Source organism: Oryx dammah, unplaced genomic scaffold (assembly GCF_014754425.2).
Source record: "Oryx dammah isolate SB20612 unplaced genomic scaffold, SCBI_Odam_1.1 HiC_scaffold_16, whole genome shotgun sequence".
NCBI lineage: Eukaryota > Metazoa > Chordata > Mammalia > Artiodactyla > Bovidae > Oryx > Oryx dammah.
This window is the reverse complement of record NW_024070200.1, coordinates 9,854,616-9,877,269: the sequence shown is the minus strand read 5'-3', so window position 1 is coordinate 9,877,269 and position 22,654 is coordinate 9,854,616. Positions and strand designations below refer to the sequence as shown.

Sequence of the window (22,654 nt, the reverse complement as noted above, 5' to 3'; positions counted from 1 at the left end):
TCAGTGGTAGAGAGTCCGCCTGCTAATGAAGGAGATGCAAGAGACGTGTGTTCGATCCCCGGGCTGGGATGATCCCCTGGAGAAGGGAATGGCAACCTACTCCAGTATTCTTGCCTGGGAAACATTAATACTGTGGACAGAGAGGCCTGGCGGGCTACAGTCCATGCGGTCTCAGAGTCGGACACGACTGAGCACGCACACACACACAAGGTAATAACTTTTATTTCACCCAATTATTTTACAGTTAAACCCAATATACATCATATTACAGGAAAAATCCAGATAAGACAGGAAAGGAAGTAGACTCCAAAGACAGGGTGGTGAATGAACCCATCTGTTAGCTCTAAGACTACAGGTAAATAACTCCTCTCTCACTCAGGCTCATTTCTATAACAGGACCGACACAGATGGCAACCCCTTGGCTCACTCCTTCTCCCCTGCATAATTCACAACACAAACATTTAATTATTAGCTAAGTCAACGATGCCAATTATATTAAAAAAAAAAAAAAAAAGAACAGGTAAGATGTTTGGTGTGGAAAAACAAACTGCACATACTGGGGAGAGGCAGTGAGAGACTAGGAGCCACACTCGAGAAGGCTCTCCAAGGCCTCTGACCCTTCTTGGAGGTCAATCAAGAGCAAGCTTACAGGGTTTACAAATCTTGGGACTATAGAGAATGGGAAGAAGAGCAAGAATCGAAACTACAGCTGCTCCCATCTTTCAGGATTTTTGTTCTCCTCTTTAAAAAAAAAAAACAGGCAGTTACCCACCCTGGACCAAAGGACAAAACTGGCAGCTACCGTAAACAAAAGCTCGCGTTTATAATCCTATACTGTTTGAACACGAGCAAAGCTGCGAGGACACCCAATAAGGACCTGCTTACACGTGACTGCAAAGGTGAAAGTCTGGCATCTCCAAGGGATCCCCTCAGTTAACTGCCTGAATGGCAATTCAGACAGACGGTGTGACTGACACATGGTATCCACCACCAAGAGCAGAAGACGGATCTGTCAGGTGGGGGAAATACGCTGGTCACAGGACTCAGACCCTCCGTCAAGCTCCTTCCCAGCTCAGAGCCTTCACACATACCATCCCCCGCTATCTGCTCCCCAATCTTCAGTTTTCACAAAGTCAGCAGCTTCAGTTAAAACACAGTTAAAAAAAGAGTTTTTTGCCACTCAGTATAGACAACACAGGTAAGCATTTTGCTAGAGCATTTGCTGCCAAGGCAAGACAGATTTCATACATGCATATGTGTTTAAATGTGTAATGCTAAAGAGGCCTTAGGAAATGTAACACATATAATCCCTATATCCAGAACCAGTCCGAGTTCCAGGCACAAGCACGACCTTCTTGAATAAATGAAAGGCCACCATGACGAGAAGCCCACGCACGTTAAGTAGAGAGCAGCCCACGCAGCAATGAGGACCCAGCACAGCCATAAATTAATTAAATTTAAAAACAATATAATAGACAAGTAAATACTGACATATCACGTGATTAAATGCCGTAACTTGATGATGCAATAGAGAATGACTCACACATTTAAAGGCTTAAGTGAAAAAAAAAAATTGAACACAAAACCTTAATTTCCATGATAGAAAGTTAAAAACAAGGAAAAAACAAGGAAAGGTAATTAAGTCGGGATGATGTTTGCTCTTTTTTGGAAGAGGCTGGTGAAGGGAGAGGCAAGTGCCTGAGAGGGGGCATTTAGAAAACCTTGTAAGATACGGGTCATACGTGTTCCTCCTTCTGGGCACTGGCTACGAGCGTGTCCACTGTGTGTCCCTGTGATTTATGTGCTTTCCTCTGTATCAACTGAAAGTGATTTCACTTAAAGTTAATTTTAAAGGAGAAGTAAACAATCCTCAACACAATGTGTAAAAAATTTTTCATTTACCATGATTAAGTATAGTATCAGAGTAAAGAAGGAAAATGAGAAAATTTACTTTTATTAAGCATTTACAGTCTATCATTCGGTCTAATCCACAAAGCAACACGAAGACAAGCATTAACTCCACTTTACAAGGATTTGAAATAACTTGCCCAAGACCATTTGACTAATAAATAGAAGAGGTGGGATTCTACTTAGAATTTGGTTGACTCCCAACTTTTATTTCCACAATATACAAAACACCATGGTCTCAAAGGAAGTGTCAGTTTACAGTGACTTACCAATCAAAATATCTATGTGGATATGTTCCTTTTGATATCTCCAGGGGGTTGAAAAAGAATGGACCCAATTTAAGATTAACAGATACCCAATGAATATTTTAACTGAATCTGCACAAACACAGATAAGTAAACACTGTTTTAATTGTGAAGCTGTAGCAACTTAAATCAGCCCTGTCGATGGATAGTTCTCCTGGCCTTTCGAGTCTAGGAACATAGGTACTCAATAAATACACCCTAACAGACTATATCTCACCATTTTTTTTCAGTATCTTTATCACATTTAGCTGAAGACTAAACATGATTTACGCCTTGATACAAACGCTACCTAATGACTTCTTTCTCCAGTGGAATAAATAAGTGCTACTTTAAGAGAGATGATTAACATAAAGGGGGTTCAGACATAGTGAAATAATTAGATAAATTACTATTATAGAAACTGCAATGTACTATGTAACTTTTTCACCACTCAGTATAGACAACACAGGTAAGCATTTTGCCAGAGCATTTGCTGCTAAGGCAAGACAGATTTCACACATGCATATATATGTTTAAGTGTGTGCCTGCTAAAGAGGCCTTAGGAAAATTATTTATTTCCCTGATGCTGCTGCTGCTGCTAAGTTGCTTCAGTTGTGTCTGACTCTGTGCGATCCCATAGACGGCAGCCCACCAGGCTCCCCCCGTCCCTGGGATTCTCCAGGCAAGAATACTGGAGTGGGTTACCATTTCCTTCTCCAGTGCATAAAAGTGAAAAGTGAAAGTGAAGTCGCTCAGTCATGTCCGACTCCTGGCCAAAATATGCACCCAACTCATATGTAAAAAGCTTCCCCGAATTCTCCTAATGTTCAGCAACAAAAAAGGTAGAAATTTATAAAGATTGATTATAAATAATAATAGTATTCTTCATCAGAACTCTGTCATATGTCAATGAAAACTATTTAACAAATTATCCCCAAAAGAAAGCACCCTCTAACAATGCTTCATTTATTTTATTGAAGAAGAGTTAGAAACTGAAGTCCATATATTACATAAGCAATAAAGAATTACTCTTTTTAAGTATACTAATAGCATTTGGAAATTATAGCTTGCCTTAACTCCAGTAGAATATACACACTGCATTTAAACGTCTAATTTAGGTTGTTCTATTATTTGCTCACAGATCAACAAAATTATGCATTTTCCTTTATGTTTGATCTAACATAAATAAATTACTTGAGTTTATTATATGTGATAGGTACTTATAAAGATTTTTAAATTAGGGTTTTTTTTTTCTTTTTAATGTTCAGCTATACAATATATAGGTTTATGGACAAAGGCAGGTAATCCCAGTATTGTTTTATATACAAAATTTAATAAGCTTTTAAAATTAAAATACAAGAGTGCCTATCAAATACTTTTCCTCATTCATAGTATCAGAGGCCTCTCAGTAGGCTACTTGCTCTTCATCATAAGGATCAGATCCAAAGTTAAACAGCTCCTATCAGATTCTCATTAATTAATAATCATTTACGAAGCTATACCTCTCATACAGTTCATGGCAAGAATGCTGGCAGGAGGAGAGGGGATGACAGAGGATGAGATGGGTGGATGGCATCACCAAATCATGGATATGAGTTTAAGCAAGCTCCGGGAGGTGGTGTAGGACAGGGAAGCCTGGGGGACCGCAGTCTATGGGGTCGCAGAGTCGGACACGATTGAGCGACCGAACAACAACAGAGCTGTACTAGACGCAGAGGCAAAAGATGAAAAGACTCAATTCTCTCTGAAAGATTTTGCCATCCTATGGTTTTCCCAGTAGTCATGTATGGATGTGAGAGTTGGACTGTGAAGAAAGCTGAGTGCCGAAGAATGGATGCTTTTGAACTGTGGTGTTGGAGAAGACTCTTGAGAGTCCCTTGGACTGCACGGAGATCCAACCAATCCATTCTGAAGGAGATCAGCCCTGGGATTTCTCTGGAAGGAATGATGCTAAAGCTGAAACTCCAGTACTTTGGCCACCTCACTCATTGGAAAAGACTCTGATGCTGGGAGGGATTGGGGGCAGGAGGAGAAGGGGACGACCGAGGATGAGATGGCTGGATGGCATCACGGACTCGATGGACGTGAGTCTGAGTGAACTCCAGGAGATGGTAATGGACGGGGAGGCCTGGCGTGCTGCGATTCATGGGGTCGCAGAGTAGGACACGACTGAGCGACTGAACTGAAGGCAATATCCGACCTGGTCTACTTTCCAAGCTTTACTTCCCAAGGTTTTCACCTTAAGTTTCCCGCTCAGAACATCTCATGATTCCACCACTACTTTCTTACGGCCGCTACATACGACCTCCATGCTTAATAAATGCAGCCTCTCTTTTCCAGGTCTCACATTTGATCTAGATTCAGCTTGAAACGGAGAAGTCTCTGAATTACATGAGTGCTTCAGAGATTACCAACCACAAGACTTTGGAGGCTTACAAATGTTCTCAGTTTAAAAGTGAGAAAACCAAAACTAAGTATAGAAAGGCCAGGGCGACCTGCCCTTAAAGACACATCTAATTATTTAGAAGTAAAGCCAAACTAGAACACAGGTTTCCTAACCACTCATTATTTTACACTGGTCATTCATTCCACTGATCATGTCTGCCTCAGTTTTCTGGAACTGTGTTGTTCCTTGGTTAACCAATTACTTCTCTTTATTTGTGTAGATATACTCTAAATTGGCATCCATGGACAGGGTCCCACAGGGGTCCCTGTACCTCCTATAAATGTATATAAAATTCTGAATATGCACATGTACTTTTTTTCTGGGGATAAGATTCATATCTTTTGTCAAATCAGCAATCTCCAAAGAATAAGACCCACAGGGCTAGATCAAGTACATGACATATATAAAAAGTTTATGCTGCTTCAAAATATAGATTCAAGGATAATGTGCTTACTCATACATAATAGAGGAATGATGGTTATATAGGAAAGTTAGCAAGATTTAAGGCTCTGTTATGCTTGGTGTCACTACTACAGGGACCCAACTAAGCTGAACCATCTGATGCATTACAGACAAGCCTCACATAGAATGAAGTGAAGTGAAAGTCACTCAGTCATATCCAACCCTTTGGGACCCCATGAACTACAGTCCATGGAAGTCTCCAGGCCACAATACGGGAGTGGGTAGCCTTTCCCTTCTCCAGGGGATCTTCCCAACCCAGGGATCGAACCTAGGTCTCCCACATTGCAGGCGGATTCTTTACCAGCTGAGCCACAAGGGAAGCCCTCACATAGAAGACTTAGCTGTGAAATACTGCTCTCAAGCCGTTTTTCTTTTTCATCTTCCATTATAAAACTAAACATACATCTCAATATTCAAAAATTGGGGGAGAAATCACAACATAATCAAATCACATTAAGAACAGATTTCCTCTAACGTACATATGTGAAGCAATATCAGCTACATTTTATGAAATGCTGATCATGGGCTAGAACTGGGCTAAAGGTTTAAGAAACTCCATTTTTCCTTACAACCTCAAGAAGTATGTACTACTATCAAGACCGGATTTCAGATGAGAGAGCTGACTCGGAAAGACCACTAGACACCCTGTGCTCCTCACAGATAAACTGAAGGAAGCAGAATTTGAACCCCTCTGACACCAAAGACTTGCTCTTAAACATTCTTATAATCCTTCGATAAAATATTAATAGATTTAATTTTACAAAAGGAAAATAGCTGAAAATACAACTAATAGGAGCTACTCTTGAGTGACGGCCAAGCAGCGGGACAGGCATGAGGAGACACCATTTAAAGCTCTGGCTCATCATGTTAAACTTACCCTCTCAAAAAAGTCTCTGCCACTGCCTTTCTCTTTCCCTTCAAACAGGATTACTGACCTAACTCCTTAATCAAAGAACCTTTCTACATCATGTCAAAGATCAGCTCTTAAACCAAGATCCTTCTCTCATTATCTGAGCTCTTTAAACACTTTATTTTAAACTTCTGGTTCACTGACATGTTCTAATCCCCAAGAGAATTTCCAAATGTGTTTTCTAAATTCCTACTTTATTGCACACATTGAGCTGTAACCTAAAAAAGAACCACCATGACAACTATCAGGGTTAGCCAGCTTCAGCAATAAAAAAAGCCTACAACACCAGGAAAACTCCCAATTTAATAGCAATTTTCTTCTATGAAATTCTTAATTCTCTCTGTCCATAATGCTTCCATACACCTAATCATGTGTCCCCACTTGAAGAACCAGGCAGCATGATCTGTCCAAAATCAGAACAGTAATGATGTAACCAATATTACTTTACACAGAACTGTTAGCTTCTAAGTCTTTTAAAAAAATAAACTAATTTATTCACTCAGCAAATCTGAGCACCTTGTTTATGTCAGCACCATTCTGTTCTACCCTTACTATCCTTACAATGCTATTTGTTTGAAAGGATAGTACATTTAACAGAGCATGATACTTCAAAAATCAGAATACTAAGGCCAAAATTCAAGTCTTCCATGTCTTGAATCTAGCAACTCTTACTGACATCCTCACACAAGTTTTCTTGGGGCATCTTCTTAGTCACCTACTTAAAATGGATAGCAGCCTTGAATACTTAAAAAGAACCACCAGTACTCAAAATTTTTTTAACAAAGACCTTCTTACATGACTGAAAATTTCAATTTCATCAACTGGACCTCAAAAATAAGGCTTTTCTCTCTGTATTCATTCACAGAGTATATACCTCCATACAAGCAATTCTACTTTTTAGACCGACACACATTCCCAAAGACTGGCAGAGAGAATCCTGAAAATCCTGACTGCCTATATGATCTGGAAAAGAGTACATTTGTGAATGAATTATTATTCAGCATCTGTCAAAAGCCTGAATGACACAACCAACATACGAGGGTATCGTCTGAAATATAAATTAACTAAACTCTAGTGAATCAAATCACCAGAATGTCTATATCTACATTACTAAAGCTTTCCATTATGCCTGAGGCCTTTATCCAGTTTCTCTAAAATGGCATGTGAGAAATATTTCTCCATCATTTGTAAAATGTAAAATGTTTTCTCCACATATTGTTAATGTCATTTTACATTAAGAATTCAGATGCGTATTCATCATACAAGAGAAAAGTCTGCTTTTTCCTGCTTAACTGGTATACTTCCTTTCATTAATCAATATCAACTACAATTAGTCCTGCTTCCTCTTTTTTTTTGATTAATATTTAAAAAATGAAAACCTTTAGTAACATGCAGATACTAATTATCCTTGTCCTGAGCTTCTCTTCTAATTCTCTCCAGCTCCCTCCACACTCTACCCCTCTTCAACCTTCACCATTATTTTCACTGTTTTCTCAAGCATCTATTATAAGACCACCTCAAATCCTTTCTCAAAGTAGATAAATAATAAAGCACATACACCCATTGGGCTTTGAAAATGAGCTGAACGCTGAAATATCCAAAATGCAGAGCACAAGGACAAGTCACTCAGCTCCAACTTAATATTTACTCAAGTTAAACACGGACCTGAGCGGTACCTTGCTTTGCCATCCAACAGAGCTCCATGATGGACCAAATGAATGAATGCAGTTACTTGTCAAACGCTGGTAGGAACTGAGATCATAAAAATAAGTAAATCGTGGGTTTCAAGAAAATTAAAGTCTTCTATTAACAAACAGTTCCTATTTGTAATACCGGAGAAGGCAATGGCACCCCACTCCAGTACTCTTGCCTGGAAAATCCCATGGACGGAGGAGCCTGGTGGGCTGCAGTTCATGGGGTCGCTAAGGGTCGGACACAACTGAGCGACTTCACTTAATACAGTACAACCACCTGAACAACCCTCAGAAAACTCAGCAGTTAAGTTCTGAGTCAAACGTGCTGATGATCAAGAAACAACTGGACTGCTTCTGGGGAGATACTCCAAAGAAGTAGACGCTGGGATTCCAACAGGTATTTGTTCACCTTTGTACAAATATGTTTCGTTATCTTCGCTATTTGTCCATAGGAGCATTGCTCACAAGGCCAAAAGATACAAACAACCCAGGAGTCCATGGGGGGATTAATGGATAAGCAGACACATACCTACATATCCGAGAGCAGGAGATTCATAGAGACAGAACAGAAAATGGTGGTTGCCTGGGCCTAGGAAGAGGGTGGAATGGGGAGTTAGTGTTTAATGGGTACAGAGTTTCAGTCGAGGAAGATGAAAAAGTTCTGGAGATGGATGGTGGTGATGGGAGCAAAACAATGGGAATGTACTTAATGCCACAGAACTGTACAATCAAAAACGGTTAAAACGGTATGTTTTGCTGTATTTTACGACAAAAAAAGAGGGGGGGAATCTTACTCAGATAATCAAAGGCCCCCTGAACATTTAAGACAAGAGTTTCATTCTTTTCACAAGTACTAATTAAGGGCTTACCTGCAACTTATGCAGGTTGTTCCCCTAAAATTCGCTTGGAACAGCAATGTAATGTTGGGAAAAGAGCGCACATGCAAAGATTTAGAAATCAAGCCATGACTCAGTCACTTCTAGATCCACAACTCTCTGAGTCTTAGCTTCCTTGCATGTACACACAGTAAGACAATATGAAATCTGTCTCAGGGTCACAGTGAGGATTAAATAAGAACATAGATTAAAAAACCTGAAATATCTTGGCATATATTACCAGGAACTTCTTATTAATAAATGTTTCCCTTTACTCTTTAGCCACAAGTAATGACCACAGGATGCTAAGGTCACAAGTGAGAGAATGTCAAAGAAATACCTACTTTCTCGAACGAAACCAGCATCTCATACATCAGACAGTGGCAGGGTATAAATCTCTCAGTGTCAAAAAGTCACCCTTCCTCAAAGGTAGCACCACACTAAAAGTATACACTATATATACTGCCACGAAATCACTGTCAAATAAGGATCATCTGAGCCACATTAAAATAAAATGTTTTCTAAAACCAAGCCCATAAAATTCAGAAATGGCAAAACCACCACACTTTACAACTCATTCACAGTGCCACAGGTATAACATAGTAGACAAAACTTAACCTTTAATGATGAGAGGACAGCATAAAAGGTAAAGCAAACCCTTATTACAATAATTGTAGGAAATGAAGGTCTTTTCTCCCCAAATTAAATGGGTACATCTTTTCTTAAAACAGCATTTTGATGCCCTGAATAAATGTTCACAGCGATCATATTAAAAGCACTCTTTGTAGTGTTTCTAATCTACAGTATTACAAAATATGTCCCACAATGAAAATTTGAAAAACTATATGTAAGTATATACAGCATATATTACATGTAATATGATTTGCCACAGAGAGCTCCTAACAAAGTTTTGCAAAATAAACTGATCATGCCCACCTAGTTCCCAAAGATATTAATACTAAAATTACTATTCACTAGCACCCTTATTCAGAATCTTGTACCATCATCCATCCTCTAATAAATTATTGGAGCCCTTGGCTAAAATGGGTATTTAGAAATTTTAATGTTAATACCAATATATTTTCAATGTAGTTAACCTTTACTAACACACATTCTATATATTTTTTTTTCTTCCCCCCCCCTCGAGTTACTTAATTCCTAATCTGTGCCCTTTTCCATTCACTGAGTCTGCTGCACTTGAAAACCAAGCAACAGGAAGAGAACTGAACATCAGGATTGTGAAGATCCAGAAAAATTCAAGGGGCTTCCCTGGTGGCTCACAGATAAAGACTCTGCCTGCAATGCAGGAGATCCGGGTTCGATCCCTGGGTTGGGAAGACGCCCTGGAGGAGGGCATGGCAACCCTCTCCAGTATTCTTGCCTGGAGAATCCCATGGACAGAGAGAGAAGCCTGACAGGCTACAATCCATAGCACAAGAGCTGGACACGACTGAGGCGACCAAGCAGCAGCAGCAGCAAAATCCAAAGCACCAGAAAAGCAAAGACTTCAAATTAAAACTCTTTCACCAGCTGAATATTTGTAAATCCTGATAGTCACTTCAATACTTAAGACTGATCATCTGGGTAAATAAGGTGTCCCTGTAAGCATGACTTTCTCCACAAAAGCATGGACTGAACACTCTACAGGAAATTCTCCCCGCTCATCTGCCTTTGCAAATCTTCAGGCCATTAAAAAGACACATTAAGTGGTCTGCTAGCTCTACACTGCGGGCAAAGCCCTGAAGGAACTCAGCTTTTCTGGAAAGTCTACCCCCACCCCCACCCCCTAAAAAAAAAATCTGCAGTGCTAACTTAAAACATACACTGATTTGCCAAGGATTGAAAAACCCTTTGCGAAAGCCTCGCTTTGCAGGGATCCAGGGGCGTGCTGGCACCAAAAAAAAAGAAAAAGAAAAATCGGAGAGGAGGGGCGAAAAGATGGCCTCGGCCACCCGCCCCCTGGGGACCCAGAGAGCTGGTCACCTGCCAATAAACACGAACAATCCTCGCCCGGGCGCGCCCCCGAAGGCTCGTGCTTTCCTGCCAGCGCAGGAGGGCCCGGCCTGCCTTCCCTCCCGGCCCCCTCGAAGGTGTCCACCCAGAGGCCAGCGCCAGCCACCGCGCAGCCTCCCGGGGATGCTCCCGAGACGCGGCGGTGGCGGACCCCGCACCACCCTGGTGCGCGCAGCCGGACCTGTCAAAGCCCAGCTCTCCGAGGGCCGGGGGTGGGTGGGCGAGCGGCGAGGACTCCCCCGCGCGCTCCACTCCGGGTGCGGAGGCGCCCGCGTGCCCACCGGGTGCCCAGGCGACCCCGCGCACAAAGTCCCCGGGAGCGCCGAGTCAGGACGCGCGCCAGCGAGTCGGGGCTGCGCCGAGCCCGGCGGCGCGGGTGCCCGCCCCGCCCAGGACCGAGCGAGGAGGCCGCGCCATCTGCCCCGCGCCGGTCTCCCCACCTGAGTCCGGAGCCCACGCGGGCCTCGGCGGCGCGCGGAGCCACTCCCCGCTCCGCCCCCCCACTCCCGGGACACAAAAGCGGCTCCGCGGCCGGGGAAGCCCGCCTCACCTGCAGCACGGGGCGCCGCGGGCCTTCGAGAACCATCGGACCCCCGCTCCGGCGCGCGCGTCACAGCCCAGGCCTCCCGGTGCCGCCCGGCGCCGCCGCCGCCGCCGCCATGTCCTCCCGCTCGCCGTCGCCTCGTCCCTGCTGTCAGGTCACTCCATCCAACCTGGGGCCTGGAGCAGCCCGCGCCGCGCCGCGCCTCCGCCTCGACCCCTCCCGCCGGCGCCTGCGGAGACTGCGCAGCGCCCGGCTCGCTCGAGGCCCGCGCACGGCCCCGCGGCAACGGCGCACGGCGTCTTGAAGAATCTCCCCGGCGCCCGCGCCCCCGCGCTCCCCCTCGCGCCGCGCCGGCATAAGAGAGAGCCTGTGATTGGACAGCGCGCGGCGGTGAAAGGTTAATCCCGGCCCCCCAGCCACTCAGGAGCCGGGAGACAGTGGACGCGAGCGGCAGAGGCCCCTGGCGGTGTTTGCGGCCCAGAGGAGCCGGGGCTGGACGCGGACGTTCCGCGGGCCCGCGCGGGGGCCGGGAACCTTCGCTGCCCGCCCGGTGCCCGCGCGCTCGGCCTTCGGACGCTCCCTTGGCTCGGCGAGAATTCTGCTGGCGCTCGGAATTCGTCCGCCTTCATGGTTGCACCTTTTGGCACCGACCGCCCCCTAAACGTGGCCCTTCGCCGTGGCCGTTAATTGTTCTTCCGAGAGCTCGGCGCTCTTTTTCACCGCCCCATCCCCTTTTTAAAAGACCGTCCCACTCGCCTGCATTTCCCCAGGGTTAGTGGTCCAGGGCCCTCCGCATTAGGGGAGACAATTAACCCCACCTCCTTCCCCCAACCCACCGCATCCCCAACCCGGAACTAGGATGACCAGAAAATGAGATTAGGGCAGCGGCCCCACTTATGTAAATAGTCTATTTGCATAGATCGGAACCTTGCACCTTATCTTGTAGCAGTGAATTAATATGGAGGGCCAGTAAGTGACTGGCTAAAAGAAAATCGCATTAGTTTATTCCAAACATACGCATGTCTTCTAGACGGCTCACCTGATAGACTGGTTTACTCCAAAAGAGGTAGCATAACCGCAACCATGCTTCTGATAAAAGCATATAGCACCTACCGCGTGCTAGACATGTCTAGGGCTGCGCTGATGCAAAGGGGGCCGTCGAACATTTAAAATACGGCTAGTGTGTGTTGACTAGGGGTTTCCCTGGTGGCTCAGACGGTAAAGAATCTGCCTGCAATTTGGGAGACCAGGGTTCGATCCCTGAATTGGGAAGATTCCCCCGGAGGAGGGCATGGCACCCTGCTAGTATTCTTGCCTAGAGAATCCCCGTAGACACAGCGGCCTAGCAGGCTACATACAGTCCATGGGGTCACAAGGAGTCGAACACGGCTGAGCGACTAAGCACAGCACAGTCTTAACTGAGATAGGAGACCTGAAAATCAGATGTATGTGTTCCTTACCAAAAAAGAATGTGAAACCACACTATTATTTGTTATATTCATTACATGTTAAAGTGATAATGTTTTTGACATATTGGGATAAATTTTGTTTGTTTTTTTTTTTTAATTCTAGGAAGTATTTAATGTCTTTTGTGGCTAGCATTATGTTGCTATTGGACGGGCTGTTGTAAGCTTTGATTTTCATGTGGATCCTGTAAAGCAGATGCTGTTACTTGCCCTCCATTTTATAATAACAGAGGAAAGAAATTCATAACCTCTAGCAAGTAAGCTGCTAACAAGTGAACAACTGAGATTTGAACCCTGGGGATCTGGCTTCAGGGCTGGTTATACAGTGCTCACATTTTGATCATTATATATACCGTCAGTTGGCAAGATGTTTCACATAAACATAGAATGTTCATGGGCAAAATTAGGAGTTAGTCAGAACACTCTTTGTCAGGTCTCCATAGAAATAACTTTTCTTATATGTATCAAGCATTTATATTGCACTATAGGCAGAAGGCCTCCCCAGGTTTCTAAGTAAAGCCTTTTTGGAGATGATCCTTTGTAAGAAGAATGACATCTCTGGGTGGGGATAGCCACTGGGATTCACTAATAGTGGAAATTTGTGGGCAGGTAAAATTTTCATTCTCTCCTATTGTCCTCTCAGTCTGTCAAGACTAGCTGAGCTTCTCCTTCACCAGCTTTGTCTGATTTTCATCATTTTTTTTTAACTTTTAAAAAGAGTATTACATATATGGTTCATTCATTAGAAAGTATAAAAAGGTATAGGGTAAAAAGATTCTCCCACACCCATCCCCATGCTCCAAACAGGTAAACTGTTTCTTGCACATTCTCCCAGATTATTTTTTTATACAGTATAAGCCAAGACGTTCCTCATTTACAAAAATGGTAGTATGCCATACACATTAACTATACCTTGTTTTTTTAAACAATATATCAAGAATATAGGTCTATAGCAATAGATAGAGAACTCCTTGCTATTTTTTTCAAATCCCCATAACATTTGATTGCAGGGATGTGCACATAATTTAACCAGTTCTTTATTGGTGGACTTTTAGACTTCCAAGTCTTTTGTAATTGAACACTGATCCATTTAAAATTGATTGAGTATATGGGATAAGGTATGAATCAAAATATTTTTCCCAGATGGCTACAGAGTTTGCCATTTATCAGCCATTTGCTGTAGAGTTCACTTCTAGATTCTGTGTTTTGTTCCACTGGTCTACCTATTCATGCTCCAATTGCTGGTTTGTTTTAAATCTGGAGACATAAAATCTTATAAGGGTTAGTGTTTCGCACTCTGTTTGGATCACTAGAAATCTCAGAGCTAATATTTCAGCCCACAGTAAGCAATGGTACAGTACCATGTGGTATGCATTTTCTGTGGGCTAATTTTTTATTTTCCCTTTGCCCTGATTACTTCCACAATTTGTTTCATATTCTATAGAACAAGCCAGGATATAAATATAGCTTTGTTTAAGATTCTTTGTTTGCATGTAAAGAAACCAACCTGAAGTAGTTTAAAAGGGGAAGAATTTATCAGAAGGATACAGGAATTCAAAAAAGCCCAGAGCAGGCATTCAGCTACATCTTAACAAAAGACTAGATCCAGGAGTTGGAAAGCTTTCAGGGACCCAGAATTTACTCTCTGTGTGTTTATTCTGTGGTTAATTTTCTGTGTCTCTGTCTCATCTGTGCATCTCACTCTCCTGACTGATCCCCCTGCTTTTCCACCTTCATAGGAGAATATAGGCACCCCTATATTCAGCTAGGAAGTCAGCTCAGAGTCGGGATCAGAGCCCAACAAGGAAGGTGGGGGAATTGGTCCTGCAAAGTCAGGTGACTTATCATGTACGAAGGGACTTCCCAAAGGAATATTATGTAAAGGATGAGGGGAGCCAGATTTCTCACTGTTGGAGAAAGGGATTAAGATACAGAAAGGGGAAAAGCAAGAAAGCTCGACAGGTTGGATCGGAATTGGAAGTACTGATGTGAATTGAATGTTTTCAATATATAGACATACGTTCAGTTCAGTTTAGTCGGTCAGTCGTGTCTGACTCTTTGCGACCCCACGGACTGCAGCACACCAGGCCTCCCTGGGAGATACTGGAAAGACAGGGAAGCCTGGCGTGCTGCAGTTTGTGGGGTCACAAAGAGTCAGAATTTAGCCGACTGAACAACAACACATGCTCAGTTCAGTCACTCAGTCATATCCTACTCTTTCAGACCCCACGGACTGCAGCACTCCAGGCTTCCTGGTCCATCACCAACTCCTGGAGCCTACTCAAACTCATGTCCATTGAATCAGTGATGCCATCCAACCATTTCATCTTCTGTCATCCCCTTCTCCTCCTGCCTTCAATCTTTCCCAGTATCAGAGTCTTTTCAAATGAGATAGTTCTTCACATCAGGTGGCCCACAGTATTGGAGCTTCAGCTTCAGCATCAGTCCTTCCAATGAATATTCAGGACTGATTTCCTTTAGAATTGACTGGTTTGATCTCCTTTTGCAGTCCAAGGGACTCTCAAGAGTCTTCTCCAACACCACAGTTCAAAAGCATTACTTCTTCAGCACTCAGCTTTCTTTATAGTCCAATTCTTACATCCATACACGATACTGGAAAAACCATAGCTTTGGCAAGATGGACCTTTGTTGGCAAAGTAATGTCTCTGCTTTTGAATATGCTATCTAGGTTGGTCATAACTTTCCTTCCAAGGAGTAAGCGTTTTTTAATTTCATGGCTGCAATCACCATGGCTGCAGTGATTTTGGTGCCCCCAAAAATAAAGTCTGTCACTGTTTCCACTGTTTCTCCATCTATTTGCCATGAAGTGATGGGACCAGATGCCATGATCTTCGTTTTCTGAATGTTGAGATTTAAGCTAACTTATTCATTCTCCTCTTTCACTTTCATCAAGAGGCTCTTTAGTTCGTCACTTTCTGCCATAAGGGTGGTGTCATTTGCATATCTGAGGTTATTGTTATTTCTCCCGGCAATCTTGATTCCACCTTGTGCTTCTTCCAGCCCAGCGTTTCTCATGATGTACTCTGCATATAAGTTAAATAAGCAGGATGACAATATGCAGCCTTGACATACTCATTTTCCTATTTGAAACAGTCAGTTGTTCCATGTCCAGTTCTAACTATTGCTTCTTGACCTCCATACAGATTTCTCATGAGGCAGGTCAGGTGATCTGGTATTCCCATCTCTTTCAGGATTTTCCACAGTTTATTGTGATCCACATAGTCAAAGGCTTAAGCAGAAATTGATACTTTTCTGGAACACTCTTGCTTTTTCGATGATCCAGCAGATGTTGGCAATTTGATCTCTGGTTCCTCTGCCTTTTCTAAAACCAGCTTGAACATCAGGAAGTTCATGGTTCATGTATTGTTGAAGCCTGGCTTGGAGAATTTTGAGCATTACTTTGCTAGCATGTGAGATGAGTGCAATTGTGCAGTAGTTTGAGCATTCTTTGGCATTGCCTTTCTTTGAGATTGGAATGAAAACTGACCTTTCCAGTCCTGTGGCCACTGCTGAGTTTTCCAAATTTGCTGGCATATTGAGTGCAGCACTTTCACAGCATCATCTTTTAGGAGTTGAAATAGCTCCACTGAAATTCCATCACCTCCACTAGCTTTGTTCGTAGTGATGCTTCCTAAGGCCCACTTGACTTCACATTCCAGGATGTCTGGCTCTAGGTGAGTGATCACACCATCGTGATTATCTGGGTCATGAAGATCTTTTTTGTATAGGTCTTCTGTGTATTCTTGCCACCTCTTAATATCTTCTGCTTCTGTTAGGTCCATACCATTTCTGTCCTTTATCGGGCCCATCTTTGCATGAAATGTTCCCTTGGTGTCTCTAATTTTCTTGAAGAGCTCGCTAGTCTTTCCCATTGTACTGTTTTCTGTAAGGAGAAGGAGTTATGCAAATATATCATTGACTTAAACAGAAAACCTCAAAGTGTAAGATTTCTAGAACAAACCATGGGAGAAAATCTTTGTAACATTGGGTTAAGTCAAGGTTTGTTTGATACAAAAAAAATAACTATGAACCAGGAAATCTTTTAAATGGAGAAATTAGACTAATTTAAAAATTGATCATTTAAATTTCTGCTCTTTAGAAGATATTGGTAAGAAAATGAAAGACAAGCACATACTGGGAAAGATGTTTCCTAAATATATATCTGATAAATTATTTGCATGCAGTATATATAAGGAATTCTTTCAACTCAATAATGACTACAACGCAACTAAAAAAAATGAGCAAAATGTTTGAACAGAAGCGTTACCTGTGGAAATATACAGATAGCAAAAACATAAAAAGGTTCTCAACATCATTAGTCCTTAGAGAAATGCAGGTTAAAAGTACACCGCATACCTACTAGAATGGCTAAAAAAAAAAAAAAAAATAGCCTTGTGGCTAAAAAACTGACTAATGCGTAGTATCTGACTGCTGGCTGAACGCGTGGACTGCAGCCTGCCAGACTCCTCTGGTCATAGAATTTTCCAGGCAAAAGCACTAGAGTAGGTTGCCATTTCCTCCTTCAGGGGCTCTTCCCGACCTACAGCTTGAACCCACATCTCCTGTGTCTATGAGAATACAGGACAATTATTAATGGAACTCTCATACATTACTGAGGGGAATGCAAATAACCACTTTGGAAGACAGCATGGCAGTTTCTTATAAGGTTAAATATACTCTTTGCACATAACTTGGGAATCTCATTCCTAGCTGTTTACCTAAAAGAAATGAAAAACTAATGTCCACATAAAGACTTCTATGTGAATGTTTATAGCAACCTTTTTCACAGTAGCCAAAAACTGGAAAGGACCCACATGTCTCTCAGTTGGTGAATAAGGAAACAGATTGTGGTTCATCCAGAGAATGAAATAGTATGCAACAATAAAAAGGGAAAGAACTACTGATACACGCAACAACACTGTTGAATCTCAAAAAAACTATGCCACGTGAAAGAAGCCAGACCAAGGTTACATCCTGTAGAATTCTGCTTATGTGACATTCTGGAAAAGGCAAAACAGAGGGAAAGAAAGGAAATCTGTGGTGGATGGGGGCAAAAGATGAGGAGGAGGGAATTGACCACCAAAAGACACCAGGAAACTGGAATACTGGTAGCCAGGTAAAGGATAGGGAGCAGTCCAGGTAGAAGGAACAGCATACTCGAAACATAGAGGCAAAGAGGTACAGCCCATTCAAGGATCTGAAAGTCCAATACTGACCCAAACAGAGACCCAGAGATGAGAGAGAGAAAAATGGCACCAGAACGCAAAAGTGTGTGTGTATTATTTAAGGATTTACTGCTTTATAGAAACTGTAGAAAAGTTTTTAAATCAAAGGTGATATGATCAGATTTTTTTTTATTTTAATTGAAGGATAATTGTTCTACAATGTTGTGTTGGTTTCTGCCATACAGCAACATGAATCAGCCATAACTATACATGTGTCCCCTCCCTCTTGAGCTTCCCTCCCGCCACCCCAGATACACATTTTAAAAGTTAATTTCCCCGAGTGTAGGAAATGGAGAAGAGTACAACTGAAGTGTTTGTTCACAACAGTGTAAAGTATGTGGTGGCTTTGATGAGGTTAGGCTTCGTGGCAGTGAGGTGTAGCTGAATTAGAGATATTTGGAAGGTAAAATGTGAGCGTTTTATTCTCCATTTTATAGTTGTGGTTTCAAAGTAACCAAGACTCTATTTTCTAGAAAGTTAAAGGTGTAGTTAGGATAAAACACGGCCAGGCAATAGAGCTTTTCCGCCTCACCAGAGAGCTTTGTTAACTGTGATTAACAGTCTTTGTCACAGGGTTAAACTTTTATTGTTGTTATTTTGCTTTATTTTTAACAAAATACTCAAAACAGCAAAACACAAATCTTAACCTACTCAAACAGCATCTTCAGCTAGAATAAAATAGAAAAAATATACCAGTTGGGCACCTTCAATACCTTTTTCATTGTCCCAGATTATAGTTAAACCATGCCTCTCTTTTGACTTCAGTGAAATTAACTAAATATTTCTTGTCATCTTTCTGGGGGGGGGGATGGCATTTATTTCAGTGATGTCTTTTGCCTTCACATCAGTATTGAATCCCTGAGGACTGTTTTAATTTACAGCTAAAGAACCTTGACCTTCAGAGTATGCAATCTTTTACCAGAAGTTATCTAAAACCACTTTCTGCTTTTCCCAGTACCCAGAATAATTCTCCTACAGAGTTTCAGTATCTTTTCAATCCTACAGGGAAAAATAAAACAACAGAAAGATTACAGCATGTGGTACTCATATCAGTGTCACAATATTGGATTGACTTTTCCCACCAACTGGAATAAAAGTTTTCCTATATCTCAGCTTCCGCTCTTTTTCGTTTGGAAACATGTAATCTTAATTTATGTTGAATTATTACTTAGTAAACCACATTCATGCAGTGTTAGTACTTCTGATAAATGATTTTCTAAAGGACCTTAGAATTACAAAACCAAGTTTGCCCAGATTTATTTTTAATGTGGTTAAACAGAACTACAGATTTTAAAATTGATTTTTAGTAACTTTATCATTCATCCTCTTTTCACTACCACTTACCAAACCATTTTCTTAGACAAATTAAATTTACTATGGTTTTTCCCCTTAGTTCTCATTTTCACAGATTTTCTTCCGTGCAGTTCTCTGACATCTTCCCCATGTGACATGAGCAAAGCAAATCAGAATAAAAATGCTACCAGGGTAGCTCCCTGCTGTGATCTAAACATTTGTATCCCCCAAAATTTGTACATTGAAATCCAAGTTACTGGTATTTAGGAGGTGGACCTTTGGGGATTATTAGGTCATGAGGGCAGAGTCCTCATGAACAATATTAGTGCCTTTATAAAAGGAAGCCTGGGAAGCCTCCTCTAGTGGCTCAGTGGTAAAGAATCCACATGCAAGGTAGCACACCAATTCAATCCCTTGGTCGGGAAGATCCCCCTGGAGGAGTGTATGGCAACCCTCTCCAGTATTCTTGCCTGGAGAATCCCATGGACAGAGCTGCCTGGCAGGCTACAGTCCATAGGGTCACAAACAGTCAGACATGACTGAAGTGACTTGGCATGCACACAGGGCACCTGTAAACTGGAGTCAGAGAGATTCCCAGGATCCAAAAGACGTTGACAGGGCTGGGCTTGGTCCAAGAGGACTTAATCAGTTACAGGATGGGGCCCAGTATCTGATGAGGTTCTCAGACAGCATTACAACCTCACATAATTTTCTAGATTGTGATTAGGATCCAACTGATAAATGAGGATATTTGGATAATAGTTTGGGGCTCCAGGAAATGAGATAGAAAAGGCTGAGCAAAGTATTCAAGTTCTAGCCCAGTCGGCAGGATTCAGGGCTGTTTTTGAACCTTTGCTTAGAGAACCAGGAGACAAACCAAGAACTTGGGCAGAGGCCCAGAACCATAGACTGGGGGCAAACACGGCTGGAATCTGGAGGAAATTTTCAAATTAGTGATCCAGCAAGGACTGTTGACAAGCCATCCAGCTTAGAGCATCTCCAGTTACCTCAGGGCAGGCAGCTCTCCTAGCATCCAGTTCCCAGCCCCCCAGGGCCCCGCCTTGCAGCTGTAGGGAAGGAAGAATAATGTTCTTTTTACTTTCTGAGTTCTTGGCTGACACCCCTGTACTAAAACGCACATTAGCAAGAGAAAAACAGTTAAAACGTGCAACACAGGTCATGTGGGAGACGATTAAACCAAAAGTAACTCAGACTGTGATTTAGAATTCTAGAGATTCGACAACTTCAATAAAAAATAATTTGTAGAGAAAAGACGGGACAAAAGAGAGCAGCTTCAGGCTCGCAAGGAAGGAAAACTTGGAAGGTGGGAAAGTAAATATGTCGGAGGAAAGAAAGGGACTGAGGTTCATTTGCAGATTCCTCTGATGCTATCTCTGTGCTGATAAGAAGGTCTTCTTTCCTCCTCATCCGGGAAGGGTACCTTTCACACTGGAGATTCATCTCCTTTTAGGAAGCCAGAAGAGGGTCAGAGTGTCCTAGTATTTGCTGTTTCTCACATGCCTTTAATTCAAAATAATCAATTTGCCAAAGTGGCCTATTTAGGGGGGACACATTCTGGTTTCCTTCTCAGTGTACGTATCTTCCCCAGAGCCTGGCTTCTTAAGGACCCAGTGGTCAGCAGTACCTGGCATCCTGCACCCACCACCTTCCACTGGGGGTTTTATAGTGCCTCCAGGAGGAACCACTCCAAGAACAGCTTTCCCAAGCATCTAGCAGATGAATTTCCAGCAAGTTCCCCCAGCGTGACACCACAGCAACTGCTCTGCCATTCAGGAAGCCTGCTCTGCCCTCTGACAATTTCCAGATATCAACTCTCAGCCATTTTTTTCCTTTTTAATCTGCAGTTCCTGTGTTCTTTAGCATCTCTTGTTACTCATCAATCCCTCATGACACCAAAGCCTGCTTCATTTAATAATTTTTATATGAAAGTTTCCCTTTCAAATTTCTCTGTACTTTCCATTTCTTTGGGCTTCCCTGGTGACTCAGACAGTAAAGAATCTGCCTGCAATGGAGGAGACCTGGGTTCTATCCTTGGGTTGAGAAGGTCCCCAGGAGGAGGGCATGGCAACCCACTCCAGTATTCTTGCCTGGGGAATCCTACGGACTGGCGGGCTACAGTCCATGGGGTGGCAAAAAGTCTGTTTCTTCATTGCACCATGATTAACACAGAGCACCGATCACAAAGCCTTAGCATCTGCTGCAATGGAGCGTGTAACCAGCACTGTTACTGCAATTCAGTCTCCATTCTCTTCTTCAATGCGGTGGGGTGGGGGGCGGTGTTTAAACTAGGCTCATAGACCCCAAAAGCCTTTGAATAGAATTCAGGGGGTCCATGCATCAGGTTGAGGAAAAAAAAAATTACCTCTTTGTTTTGACCGCCCTCTAATTGAAATTCAGCATTTCCTTCAATTGTGAATGTAAGTGATGGTCATAGTAGGATGAATACTGTATGTAACTTTGTTACTAGAAGGAATTACAGATATTTTTATATCACATTATGATGGCAGAGACCTTGAAATTTTGCTTATGCTCATCTTAACTTTGGAGTTATAGTAGTTATAGTAGTGATTAGACCAGCTGCCATATTTGTTATTCTTGCAATAATAATCATGGTTGCAACTATTCTTACAAGTATTTATTTAAGATTTATTTCTTTATTTTATTTTTGGCTCTGCTGGGTCTTCTTTGCTGCATGCGGACTTCCTCCAGTTGCAGAGAGCAGGGGCTACTCTTGTTGTAGAGCACAGGTTCTAGGCACGTGGGCCTCTGCAGTTGCGATGCTTAGGCGTAGTTGTTCCACGGCATCTTCCTGGAGCAGGTACCAAACCCATGTCCCCTGCAATGGCAGGTGGATCTTAACCACTGAACCACCAGGGAAGCTCCCATAATTATTTTTAATTATTTTAAACTTTTTTTAATTAAAACTTTTGCTTGAGAATTCTGTGAAGCAGTTGCATCAGATGGACAAGGGTGTCAATGGCGTGGGAAAGGTTAAGGACTCCTCCTCTAGAATGATAGAAATTTTAGGGAGGCTAAATTCTTCACTTTCCAGCATTGCTGGAAGCCACTTGTGGCCAAGTGATCAGGTTTTGATTCATGAGATGTGAACAGGAAATAACGTGTGCAACTTCTTGGTTATGCCTTAAGGCAGGGGTCCCCAGTCTCTGGGATCTAATGCCTGGTGATCTGAGATGGAACTGATGTAATGATAATAGAAAAAAACTGCACAATAGATGGAATGTGCTTGAATAGGCCCAAGGCCATCCCCCTGCCCCAGGCTGTGGAAGAACTGTTTTCCATGAAACCGGTCCAGGGTGCCAAAAAGGTCAGGGACCACTGCCTTAAGGTTCAGACCTTAAGGCGTGAGCCTTATACATACCTCCTCTTTTCTCCCTTTTTGGGACTAGAATCAGGTGGGGCCTACAGTGGTAGGGGGGGACCAGATGTGTCGTTTTTCAGTGAGATGATAGAAGCTGCACGTTGACGGTGACA

General features: G+C 42.6%; 1 protein-coding gene across 3 annotated transcripts in view; it reads right to left on the bottom strand.

Annotated features, from left to right (window-relative positions):
• The window catches only part of DICER1 (dicer 1, ribonuclease III), a 71,597-nt gene extending 60,185 nt beyond the window's left edge, over nucleotides 1-11,412 (bottom strand). For all 3 annotated transcript variants that reach the window (XM_040257096.1, XM_040257097.1, XM_040257098.1), the window contains exon 1: nucleotides 11,143-11,412. The gene's annotated coding sequence lies outside the window, so the exon portion shown is untranslated. The remainder of the gene's footprint in view (nucleotides 1-11,142) is intronic.
• Between the last annotated feature and the right edge of the window lie 11,242 nt (nucleotides 11,413-22,654).